Source organism: Ochlerotatus camptorhynchus, unplaced genomic scaffold, assembly GCF_037179485.1.
Source record: "Ochlerotatus camptorhynchus isolate MF236.1 unplaced genomic scaffold, CSIRO-AGI_Acam_v1.1 ptg000307l, whole genome shotgun sequence".
Classification (NCBI taxonomy): Eukaryota; Metazoa; Arthropoda; class Insecta; order Diptera; family Culicidae; genus Ochlerotatus; species Ochlerotatus camptorhynchus.
Window position 1 is genome coordinate 1,948,560 of NW_027040795.1, and position 13,467 is coordinate 1,962,026.

The 13,467-nt window shown below is 43.3% G+C and overlaps 1 protein-coding gene across 3 annotated transcripts in view; it reads left to right on the top strand.

Annotated features, from left to right (window-relative positions):
* Positions 1 to 13,467, top strand: part of Shal (Potassium voltage-gated channel protein Shal) — a 635,870-nt gene that overhangs the window by 65,439 nt on the left and 556,964 nt on the right. For all 3 annotated transcript variants that reach the window (XM_065229083.1, XM_065229080.1, XM_065229084.1), the window contains exon 2: positions 4,773 to 4,802. The gene's annotated coding sequence lies outside the window, so the exon portion shown is untranslated. The remainder of the gene's footprint in view (positions 1 to 4,772; positions 4,803 to 13,467) is intronic.

Consider the following 13,467-nt stretch of genomic DNA (forward strand, 5'->3'; position numbering starts at 1 on the left):
GATGGTTGCTTATGTAGGCTCTGCAGCTCGTTGCTTGCAGGCAGCCTTTCGTTGTTACTGGAGAACAATTTTCAACGCCAATGCTACTGCTGCTATTAATTTCGACGACCGAACACCACCACACAGTGGTGTGATCGTTGGGAGCCTGTGGTTCTGAGTATGGCGATGAGTTTCTTGTTGAAAATCAACATTCGGAAGCATTGTTATCGATGCGTAGCCATATTTCTGATCGATTGGTGATAAAAATTATTGAAATTGGATAAGGGGCAGCTGAGTTATTAACGTACAAAATCTTTCTTAATTTGTTACATGTTCCATTTTCGGTTTTCACAAAGTGTACCCCCATAAAGAAATCAAAGTCGTAGTCCTACGTAAAAAAATGCCACACCAGTACGATAACACAATTGATAGAACTATTCCACAAAAGGTTTGGATTACACCCTCAATACGTCATTGAGCAAACTAACATTTTATTAGGACTGCTCCGTACATGTGTTAATACTTAGCCGGCGGCGGTTTGTACGACTCCGGGTTTGATCAAGATGTCTTTCAGGTTGGAAATTTTGTCGACTTCCCTGGGCGTAGAAGTATTATTGAGCTTGCCACACAATACACAAGTTCACATAGAAAGCTCTCATTTAATAACTGAAGAAGTGTATCTTGAACCCCTAAGTTGAGAGCAGTGATGGAAAAGTTCGCGATAACTCACTATGACTCGCGAACTTTTCCCATGGTGAACTTCGTTAAATATCGCGAACTTTTCCAACACTGGTTGAGAGCAGACGAAATCTCGTGTAAGAGTGTCACAGCCAGGAATAAAAGGTGTAAGATGCATCACCGTGTGTCCGGTCGTCGGCATCAGCTGCAGCAGCAGCAGTGCGTTCGGCACGTGGCGTTGAACATTGTTCTGCAGTACACAATGAAAGGCTGCCTGCAAGCAGCGAGCTGCAGCCCACATTAGCATCCATAGAAAGAGGAAGAAGCTGGACCGCTTTTGATCGGAATCAGTAGCTCTTCGTAAGACGCTACGATATGATGATCCGAATTTCTTCCTTGAGGTGTGGTAGAGAATTTCTTAAATGCATGTAGTTTGCGAACATAGCATTTTAATTAAATTTGGTTTTCACTATGGAGTTAAAATGTTAAAATTAATCGATCCATGAAAAAAGTTAGTTGTTAACCCCGGGCTACAAATAAAATTTATTTAAAAATACAACCATTAAAAACTGTAGACAAGATCAGTCAGCCTTTTTAAATGCTGGAGCTCTCACTCGCGCTCCTTTCGTGTGGCAGTTCGGCTCCGGGGTCTGATAGAATCAAGTTCAACTTGTTGAAGAACCTCCCAGACGTCGCTAAGAGGCGCATGTTGAACTTGTTTTGTCAGTTCCTAGAGCTCAATATTGTTCCGGATGATTGGAGGCAAGTGAGAGTTATAGCCATTAAAAGGCCTGGAAAACCCGCTTCAGATCATAACTCGTATCGTCCCATCGCGATATTATCGTGCATTCGAAAATTGTTGGAGAAAATGATCCTTTTTCGTTTGGACAAATGGGTTGAGACGAACCACCTACTCTCAGATACTCAATTTGGTTTCCGTAGGGGCAAGGGAACGAGCGACTGTCTCGCGTTGCTTTCTACAGACATTAAGTTGGCTTTTGCTAAAAAGAGCAAATGGCTTCTGTATTCTTGGATATCAAGGGGGCTTTTGATTCAGTATCGATTGAAGTCTTTTCAGACAAACTCCACGCTTGTGGCCTTTCTCCATTAATAAATAACTGTTTGTACAATTTGTTGTTATGAGCTTTTCTCATGGAAACTCTACACTCTAGTTACATGGGTTTCCCCTAGGGCTCATGTTTAAGTACCCTTTTGTATAATTTCTACGTTAGAGAAATTGACAATTGTCTAAGTGACAACTGCACGCTGAGACAACTTGCAGATGACAGAGTAGTGTCTATGACAGGGCCCAGAGAGGCCGACCTGCAAGGACCCTTACAGGATACCTTAGAAAATTTGTCTACTTGGGCTATTCAGCTAGGTATCGAATTCTCCTCGGAGAAAACTGAGTTGGTCGTTTTTTCTAGGAAGCATAGCCCAGCACAACCAAAGCTTCAACTTTTGGGTAGGCCGATCACTCATTCCATGTCTTTGAAATATCTTGGAGTCTGGTTCGATTCCAAATGCACCTGGCGATCCCACATTGAGTATCTGAAGCGGAAATGCCAACAAAGGATCAATTTTCTCCGTACAATTACCGGAACGTGGTGGGGAGCCCATCCGCAATATTTTCTAACGTTGTACCGGACAACGATTCTATCGGTTTTAGAGTACGGTAGTTTTTGCTTCCAGTCGGCGGCTAAAACGCACATCATCAAACTGGAACGGATCCAGTATCGCTGTCTTCGTATCGCGATAGGATGCATGCACTCGACTCATACGATGAGTCTCGAAGTGTTAGCGGGCATGTTGCCACTCTCTGATCGGTTTTCGGAATTATCCCTCAGGCTCCTCACCCGTTGTGAAATTATAAACCCCCTGGTGATTGCAAACTTTGAGAAGCTTCTTGAGCTAAACCCTCAAACTCGTTGTAATACGTGTACATAACACAGGATGTCAGCCCTTCACAGCATAAACCTCATCGTGTATGCTTCTCCTACTTCGGCAATTCAGTCAGTTTTGATTTATCTATGACGCAAGAGATTCGCGGAATCCCAGAACACTAATAGAGATCACTAATAGAGTCATCCGCTAGTTTTGATATTTTTAACGAACTTCATAGCGCCCCTCGAATGCTTCAAGCTCCTTGTTCCGTATATGTTGCTGAGCTGGCGGCAATACATTATACGCTAGAAACTATCACCTCACTTTCACCAGATCATTATTTTATTTTTACGGATAGTCTCAGTTCTGTCGAGGCTATTCGCTCCATGAGGCCGGTAAAGCACTCCTCGTATTTTCTCATGAAAATAAGAGAGCTTTTAAGTGCTTCATCTTTAAGATCTTTTGTCATCACCTTTGCATGGGTCCCATTTCATTGCTCGATTCCGGGCAATGAGAAGGCGGACTCACTTGCTAAGGTGGGCGCTATAAAAGGCGATATTTACGATCGACAAATTGCCTACGATGAATTTTTCTTCATTTACCGTCAACAGTCACTCGTCAGCTGGCAGAATAAGTGGAGTAAAGGTAGTTTGGGACGATGGCTATACTCGATCATCCCTAAGGTGTCGAAGACTCCTTGGTTCAAGGGGTTGGATGTGGGTCGAGACTTCATTCGTATGATGTCTCGCCTCATGTCCAATCACTATTCGTTAAACGCTCACTTGTTCCGTGTTCCGTGTTCCGTGTGCTGGGGGACAGCAATCTCTGTGAATGTGGACAAGGTTACCAGGACGCAGATCACATTATTTGGTCTTGTGCTGAGCATCGTGGAGTCAGATCTGAGCTGTACGATTCCCTTGGGGCTCGAGGTAGAAAACCTAATGTTCCAGTTCGGGATATTTTGGCTAGACGGAGGCTGGAGTTTATGAAACTCATATATGTTTACTTTAAGAATATTAACCTTAGATTGTTAGTTTGATTAACCTTGTGTTTAGTTTGTATTTTGTATGTGTGGGTTTTTTTTTTCAATGTTTGGTTTGAAGATGAATAGAAATAAGTTCATGTTTTAGGATTAATTAAATATTTGTATCGTAAACCACATTTCAAACCTCCTTCTCCCTTTTCCCATCCAAAAAAATTGTAAATCTCCACTAACCTCGAGGCAACCGCGAGTATCCGGTCCAGCTCCTTTAACTTTAAATATAAGACAGGCTCTGTAAAGTTTATTCGATTGAGCCTGTACAAATAAAGTAATTAATTAAAAAAAATGCAACCATTAAAAACAATCTCTATCACACCTCTCCGTGAAGGAATTTTGAAGCCATCATCTTATCGATAGTTCGTACGTTTGCCATGAATTGGCTTCTAACAGTGAATTTGTGCTTTTAGTTAATTTAAGCCCAAAAAAAAACGGGTTCGAAAAATAAAATCCCGGAAATAGGACCCTCTAGACTGCGGAGTATGACGCCCCTGTTTCGTCTCCGTATCAACTATCGCATACCTTGCAGATAGAAAGTGTGTAGAAACAGGGCGATATGCATTGCCAGACCTACCTTGGAGGGGCTCTGTCAATCTGTCAAATTACCCAGACCGTTACCAGCTTATCAACCTTGACACTCTATCGACAAGGAGAGCCAAACGGCAATAGCTTTTTACATTACACATCATCAATTAATCATCTCTTGAATCATCATCGAGCTGGATTACCTATCATCGTGCCACCTCAACGACTTTGCAATGCTCCTTTCACCACAATTCCTGCAAGAAGGATACTCTTTGAACCTTTCTATTTGCATGGTTCATTTAATGATGATAACTTTAATTTTTACTAGACCATGTTCAAAGTAGTTTTTATAAATAGGATAAGAAAGTTAGTGTAACATATTTAGTCCATACGTCATAGTCGAGGATGGTTCAAATAAATAGCTAAATTTAACAATGTATGTCTTTATTATTATGCTAATGAGACTGGTCAGGACCGAATTTACGATTTGTAGAGCACTAATTCCGACATTTGCATCAGTCATTCTGATGCAGCTGGGACTTGGGTAGATTTTTGCAAAGTAATCATTATTCACAACACACACACCCACCAGTTTCCCACAGATGTAACGACGACGCCAGTTTGTAATGAAATGTAAATCTTATTTATGATTTCTTTCTTCTTTCAGATCCCAGGAAATGCTACAAAAGTTGCTGCGGTGAGTAAAAATCTACTTAATTGAATTTAATTTGAATTCAGAATTATTTCGAAAGCTGTTATGAATATTCGCTCAACCTCCAATGTCTGTTGAAGACGAGCCACTTTTACTATTCAGATTAACCTTCTGTTCCAAGGAATCATCAACAGCTTGTGTTTGAAATTTCCAAGCTTTCATGCAAATATTGATAAATTACCAATTGCTAGTGGCACTTTGGCATGGAGGAGGGAAGCAAATGAAGCCAACCGCAGTTGCCCATTCAGACAGCATTTAGTTTGCGCACCAGCCCTTGCATAATGAAATGCAACCCCATACGAAAGCTAATTAGATTTACTGGATTATGCCTTCGCTCTGCAGTGTTGCGGTGAACCCGTAGGGGAAGCCCTGGGAGAAATTTAGAAAGTTTTTTTTCCGCTCCTCTAATTGCATCCCACCGGGACCCAAGGAGCCAAGTCGGTATTTTTGTCTTCTACAGCATCGAAAGAATCCCGAGCTAGGAAAGGATGCTCCACTGTTTCGTGTTAGTCTTGAGTTAAGAACACTCCTTCCGAAAATAAAAACGAATATCACTCGAAACAACACTCGTCGGAAGGGGAAGCCAGAGTTGAAAAGTTCACCAGCAGTACGGCGGAAGGGGAAACGCCAAGAGTACAATAATTATAGTCAGGGAGCAACTCTTGGCAAAACTCGAGCCGCTAATAAGATGAACGCTCATGCCGCACTCGGATGTTGCTGTTGCGAAATTTAATTTATCATCAACGACTTCGGGAAAGCTTCAAATTTCACTTGATAAGCACTTTCGGGAAGTGATGCGACAGAAAACTTCTCCAACCACCTCGTCCGATCCGAGCCCGGGCGTTTCATTGCGTACAGCATTAATTAGTCGGAGGGAAATTCGTAAGCGGCTTCATCAGCGTCAGGAATCGTTGTCGTCATCATTTTAAGTTGGCATCGGCAGGAGAATGGGGAAGACCAGATGGGGAAAGCCAGATGGAGAAGGCACTGACTGGCTGGAACAATGGCAGTTGGCGGTGGCGTAAGCTATTTTGTAGCTATAGAGATAAAGACGCGGTGTGGGCTTATCGCTGGCTGGGGTTGTCAGTTGAACTGCTGATGACCATGAGCAGGGCTGTCTTGCATCAACAAAGCCAGTGATGAAACATTTTGTCGCACTCCAAACAGCGCATGACAAATTATGTATGAAGACAGTCCTCTTTCATTTATGTCGTGAAAAAAAAAGAGGATTAAAAACGGTACGTTTTAGTCGTCCGTTCCGTCCTAATCATTTTGTTCGACCATTTTCCACAGAGATGGCGCTGTTCCGCTGGTAGGCAGTGACAAAAATGCCCATATAGAAATTGAGAAAAGTGGGAATAATTCGCTTTCGGTGCATATTCAGATCAAAAAAAGTGAACGATAACCTAAAGAAATTAGTCAGGGAATTTGTCGTTCAGTTTTTCCCCGAAATTATTGATAAATAAGCTGCAATTAAATAAAAAGGTTTTTTCCCCAAACAGTTTTACCTGCTTTACTAACAGTTCCAGAGAGCTAAAAAAAGTAGTGTAAATTTCCTTTACTATGATGCACATACATGGAGCGTCATAAATCATACAAATTTACATTATAAATCGTGTAAATTTATGAGACATGATATGCAATATTCCATATATTGTATGCAACTTTCCACCTTTGTTTGCGAAATTTCTTGCAAACTGCTAGTTTACGTGAAAAGGAAGTTTACATGCATGAAAAATTCAGATTTTTTTAGTGTGCAGAGCCAAAAAATTCAAATTTGAGATAGAAAATTTGCTCTCACGACCTCAATCTCTCAACATGCCATGTACTACCAGCTGAAACATGGACACAGCTGGGTGGCGTAGCCTGGGTAATGTTACCAGTCCGGCAATAGCAAAGTGAAGAGGTGCGACGCGAACACTGGCGCGGTAGCCATAGTACGGTGATATAGTAAATGCTTCACCAAACCCGAGCGTGTGTTCACCATGGAGGCGCGACTCAAAACAGCGTCTGTTCTCCATGTTAAGAGCGGCTGATCACCGTCCTAGTGCCAGCGTGGGACTCTAAACAGAACTGTGCACGATGGTCCCCCGGCGAGACAGGGGTTCGTTCAGGCCCAACAAGCAGCCCTGGAAAAAACATAAAGTTGCAAATACTGTAGAAAAAAATACGGATTAGAACAATTGGCACAGAACTACACGACGAAATAAGGACAACGATTGGAAACTCGGAACATGGAATTGCAAATCGCTCGGCTTGCCGGGCTGCGATAGGTTAATCCATGACGAACTTCAACCACACAACTTCGAAGTCGTAGCACTGAAGAAACTTTGCTGGACGGGACAAAAGGTATGGAAAAGCGAGTATCGAGCGGTTTCTTTCTACCAGAGCTGTGGCATCACCAACGAGCTGGGAACCGGCTTTGTAGTGCTGGGTAAGATGCACCAACGCGTGATTGGTTGGCAACAGATCAACGCGAGGAAATGCAAGTTGAGGATTAAGGGCCGTTTCTTCAACTACAGCATCATCAACGTGCACTGCCCACACGAAAGGAGACCCGACGACGAGAAAGAAGTGTTCAATGCGCAGCTGGAGCAGGTGTACGATGGCTGTTCGCAACGGTGACATGAACGCTCAGGTAGGACGGGAGGTAATGTATAGACCGGCAATCGGGCCAAACAGCCTGCATGCCGTATCGAAAGACAACGGCTAACGATGCGTGAACTTTGCAGCCTCTCGGGGTATGATAGTTCGAAGTAGCTTTTTCTCCCGCAAGGATATCCACAAAGCCACCTGGAGATCACCTGACCAACACACAGAAAACCAAATTGATCACGTTCTAATCGACGGGAAACTCTTCTCCGACATTATCAACGTCCGCACGTACCGCAGTGCGAACATAGATTCGAACCACTACCTATTTGCAGTATGCATGCGCTCAAAACTCTCAACGGTGCGTAACACCCGTCGAAGTCGAACACCGCGACCCAACATTGAGCAACTACGGGGCGCCGGAGTTGCCCAGGACTACGCGCAGCAGCTGGGAGTTGCTCTACCCACGGAAGAGCAGCTTGGTGCCGCTTCTCTTGAAGATGGCTGGAGGGACATGCGTTCCGCCATAGGTAGTACTGCTGTAGCGGCACTAGGTACTGGGATCCCAGACTGAAGAAATGGCTGGTTTGACGACAAATACAAACTGTTAGTAGAGGAGAAGAATGCAGCACGGGCGAGAATGCTGCAACACCGCACGAGATTGAATGTGGAGCGATACAGACAAGCACAGAACAGACAAAACTCAATATTCCGAAGGAAGAAGCGTCAGCAGGAAGACCGAGCCGCAACCCGATATGTGCAAGGACTTGGACGGTAACCTTCTCACGAACGAGTGTGAGGTGATTGAGAGGTGGAAGCAGTACTATGACGAGCACTTCAAAGGTGATGCAGCAGAAAACGAAGGTGGCACGGCAACAGACCTTGGAGCACGCACAGAAGACGACAGGCTACCGGCTACCGGCTTCAAAAAGTTGAGGAGGATATCGGTTGGCTGAAGAACAACAAAGCAACTGGTGTAGATCAACTATCAAGTGAGCTGTTAAAATACGGTGGTGAAGCACTGGCTAGAGCGCTGCACTGGGTAATTGCCAAGATTTGGGAGGAGGAGATATTACCGGAGGAGTAGATGGAAGGTGTCGTATGCCCAATCTACCAAAAGAGCGACAAGTTGGATTGTTGCAACTACCACGCGATCACACTTTTAAGCGCCGGCTACAAGGTACTCTCCCAAATTCTATGCCGCCACCTGTCACCATATGCAAGAGAGTTAGTGGGGCAATACCGGGCGGGATTCATGGGTGCCCGCGCTACTACGGCCCAAATTTTCGCGATTTGGCAGGTTCTTCAGAAACGCCGCGAACGCAACGTGCCCACACATAATTTGTTTATCGATTTCAAATCCGCATACGACACAATCGACCGAGATCAGCTATGGCATATTATGCACGAATACGGATTTCCAGATAAACTAACGCGATTGGTCAAGGCGACGATGGATCGAGTGATGTGCGTTGTTCGAGTATCGGAGACACTCTCATTGATTCTCGAAGGGGGTCTGCTATTCAACATCGCGTTAGAAGGTGTGATCAGAAGAGCAGGGACAGACACGAGTGGCACGATCTTCAGGAAGTCCATCCAGCTTCTTGGTTTCGCCGATGACATCGACATCATGGCACGAAACTTTGAGACGATGGCGGAAACGTAAATCAAACTGAAGGTTGAAGCTAGGCGGATTGGATCTGCATCAACGCATGAAAGACAAAATACATGAAAGGAAGAGGTTTTAGCGAAGGCAAGGTTAGCCTCCCACCCCGAGTTCAGATTGACGGTGACGAAATGGAGGTGGTCGGCGAGTTCGTGTATTTGGGCTCACTGGTGACCACCGAAAATGATACCACCAGAGAAATTTAAAGACGCATTATGGCAGGGAATCGTGCCGACTTTGGACTCCGGAGCACGCTCCGGTCGAATAAAATTCGCCGCCGCACGAAGTTGACTGTCTGAGGACCGGTGGTCCTCTACGGCCACGATACCTGGACTATGCTCGTGGAGGACCAACTTGGTGGACTATGCTCAGGGAGGACCAACTGACCACGAAGGAAGGAATATGTCACACATTAATCGACTGGACTTTGTGAAGATGGAGGACGGAGGGACCATCGTACCGAATAAAAAACCTGAAGGTATACAAGAACGGATTCGACGAAATCCTTGTCGTTCTTTATATAAACTGGCTCAGGATCTGGCAGTTTCCAGTAAAATTATCTGATCAGTTCTCAAATACGATTTGGGATTGGTGCCGTACAAGAAAAGAAGCATTCATGGGCTTTCAGAACCCAGTACGGTGATTCCTTGATCGTGTTTTCGGACGAAAAAAAAACTTCGTATTGCAGCAAAGTTTTAACGCTCAAAACGACAGGGTATATGCAGCGACGATTCAAGATACCCCTTATTCAATTCGCGCAGTTCAAAGATTACAAAATCATGCTTCTGTCATGGTTTGAGTAGCGAAAATCGACACAGCTTATTATGTAAGAGAGGATCTGGAAACCATTTGAAGAAGCATGCTTCAACGATGTTCGGTAACCGAAAATGGGTGTTCCAACAGGATTCTGCACATTCCCATGGAGCAAAGATTACCCAAGCATGGTGCACCGCAAATTTGCCAGATTTCATTCCCAAGCAGTTATGGCCAGCTTCTTCGCCAGATGCAAACCCTCTGGATTTCTCTATTTGGGGAATAATGGAAGCACATTTTCGGGATCCTAAACCAAAACTTGATCCCCGTTAATCAACGCTTGAGAAATCGAATAGGCTAAATGCGTATTAGGAGCACCTCGTAGTGCAATAATAATTCATAAGTCACGTTTATGGCATTCATAAGTGCCTTCTGAAACAAGAATTGTCGATGTACATAATTCAACAGAATTCTTATGTAGAACTGATCAAGATATTATTGTATGCACGGGTTATACAAAAGGAAGAATCGCTTGTGTTGTAAGCAGCCGAATTTCTTCAGCCCCTAGAAAATGGAATATGTTTGGGATGACTTTTTTAATTTTGAAATAACAATGATCATCAATTGTGTTTAATTGTCCTACATGCATTTAAAAATCAACTTTAGATAGAGTTTTTGTCCTCATCTTAAAAAATAATGGACCAAATGCAGGAGTTTTAGATCTGATAAAAGCAGTCGCCCCCTAACTAAGCCGTTCCCTACTCTACCATATGCTTCAAACACTGTTCATGGCATCCTTGCAAACTAACAACCGTCCAACAGAACACCGTGACAGCAATCTACTCCTGTCAGCACTCTCTATAACCCCGTGAGCCATCTACCTACAACCTGAAAAAAAGTTGTACATCGTTCGGATAAGCGAAAGCAAACGAAAGAATTATGATGATGCTGCAGAATAAATTTAAACCCATCTAAAAGAGCTGGGTGATTAGTTGGAAAGGTTGTTCCCCAATAACAAGCAACTTGGATCCTACACCTAAGGCTCAAGCGATGATGATGATGATGATAATGAGGTAGGCGAACAGTTGGCTTTCTCTTTGCCTAAGGAAAACCAATGCCATTCCGAAAAGAGGCCGTCCATCCATGCAAAGAGCGTTCTAATGCTACTTGAACGGAAACACTTGAAATCAGAATGAGGTATCGTTTGTTGGATGGAAAATTTTCGGCCCCACACGGAGACTTGTAGAGCTACGTGTTGTGTGCTTGCGAACGTTTGAGAGCCTATGTTGCCTAAAAGGAGAACATGAAATGAATCAGGATCTTTTAGTAGTTCGGTGCGCTAGCCCCCTCATAAAGCCATTTACTCCATGGAAGTGATAAAAAATGTTGAATTTGTAATTGGGACAGCTTTATTGCATCCACTTCAGGAAAACGTCATCAAATGGCACCAAATTGCTGACAGATATCATTGTGCCTATAAAATTATATTCCAAAGAGGGCTGCTTTTCCCTCCCACCAAATCGTGCCAGTTCAAAAGCTTCACCAACAAAGAGCCTCCCGATGAAAGTCATTATAAACGTGGTACATAAAAGTTTCCCATTTCAGAAAAAAGTATCATTTTTGACAAATTTCAAGGATAAAAAACCTCAACGGAAAAACGTTATTAAAATTCTTCGCGATGCCGTTTATAAGGCTCGGTTTCACCACCCACCCCCTGCTTCCATTAAGCCTCACCACTTTCGGTCCGGCATTTATGTGACAGCTTAGGAAAAGAGCGGAAAAAACTCCTATCCTAGCACAAAGTGGAAACCGGATTCAACGTCAAGGGGAACGCGGAAAAGCGAAAGAAACCTGATGCGAATCTGCTTCTTGTGTTGCTTATTTCGAAACCTGACACCACCACCATCACCAGCATGGGAGCAGTCGTCGTCGTCGTCGACTTCGCCGTTGTCGTCATCATCGTCGTCGTCGTCGTTGAGTGAGTTTGAGTGTGAGTGGAGATTTGTGCTTTCATAAGGTTGTGCAATATCGCGTTCAAGGCACGTTTTTCAGTCAAAAAGAGAGATAAATAAATGTCGCTTTTTATAATTTCCGCTGGCGCCTCCAATCGTGCCACCCCTGAGGTCGGGAGGGGTGGAAGGTGGAAGGTAAGAATGGGGCTATCTGCGTGCCACGTCTCATTCATCCCCTGTTGCCTATTGTGAGCAATATGATGGGGGATTCCACGTTTGACTATTATTCCTTGTCACAAGCATTGGAAGCTGCTTCGAGATGCAAGCTGTCCCCGAATGCAGCGAATGTTCGTAGGAACTGTGAGCAGTACTGAGTTTTTGTCAGGGTCGTATGCTGATGGTTTGGCAATATGATGTATGCATATTGGAACAAGCGCAGCCTGCAATATTTTCCAAGAATTTGTCGAAATTCTCATCGGAATTTGTTAGAATCCGTAACAGAATTCCACGAGACTCTTTAAATTCCCTGCCGGAATTTGTTGGAGTCCTCTCAGGGATCCATCCCTCTATCACGAGATTTGACATTATGCACCAAGCAATTCATCAGATTTCCCAACGGGATTTTTCCAAATCCTCTAACGGGAATTGTAGTTATCCTTAACGAAATTTGTCAGGATTCTCAAAGGGATTCATCTTTATCCACCTATAAATATATTGAAATCCTCAACAGAATGCGGTTGAATCCACAATGGAGTTTGCCAGAATCCCCAATGATAATCGTCGGATTCTTCAACGAGATTCATCGGAATTCATCGCTACTCTTATTTGATGTATTGGTATTTTGAACATGATTTGCAATCCTCATCCTTGCAATTGCAAGAGTCTCCAACGAGATTAATCATCATCTTTGTCCCCAACGCATTCCAGAAATAATTTAATAAGGATTCTTAAACTATCCGTACTAGGTTTACAGCAGAAAGTCCTAAAAGATTCACGTGTACACTCTTTATGAATTCCAAATAAAATCCTCCGAGATGAACATGTTTTTGGCTAAAAGCGTTATTATTAAACAAAACCAACCAAACGGATAAAATCCCTAAAAAAAATACCAAAATACCTACAGCTTATCTTAAGCTAAGTTAAATTCAAATATGAGTAGAAAGATAGCAGTAGCGATAAAATGATGTATAGAGACGATAGTCTAGTACTTCATGCCATAGTCACACACTCGTTATCACCACCCACGTAACATTGCAAGTTTTATCGAGGTTTTAAAACATGCTACAAGTCACTGTTGGCAAAATCATCAATCACATGATATTTTGTCGCTCTCATACGCGTAATATTGGCACAACATATCATGCTTGATACTGGTTTTACAAGCGCCTTTGATATTGCGAGACTAAAATTCAGAACATGAAAATATGAAGCTGTAAGTTGACTCGACCCAACATTTATTCCATTGCACATCGTTTTCTTAGAAAGAGAAAGTATAGATTGCTTTCTCTCTTTACTCTCCACCGATGCAAAAACGAAGCTACTGCTGCCAGCAATGACGGTAATTTCGGGTCGCGTTCGGATGTAAAGCAAAAATCGTGAAACTCAAACTCACCAAGTTTTGGTTAGAATTGTAGCTCATGAGTTTTGTTAGCTTGGAATATAATTATGGAACGAAGCTTCGAAGAAA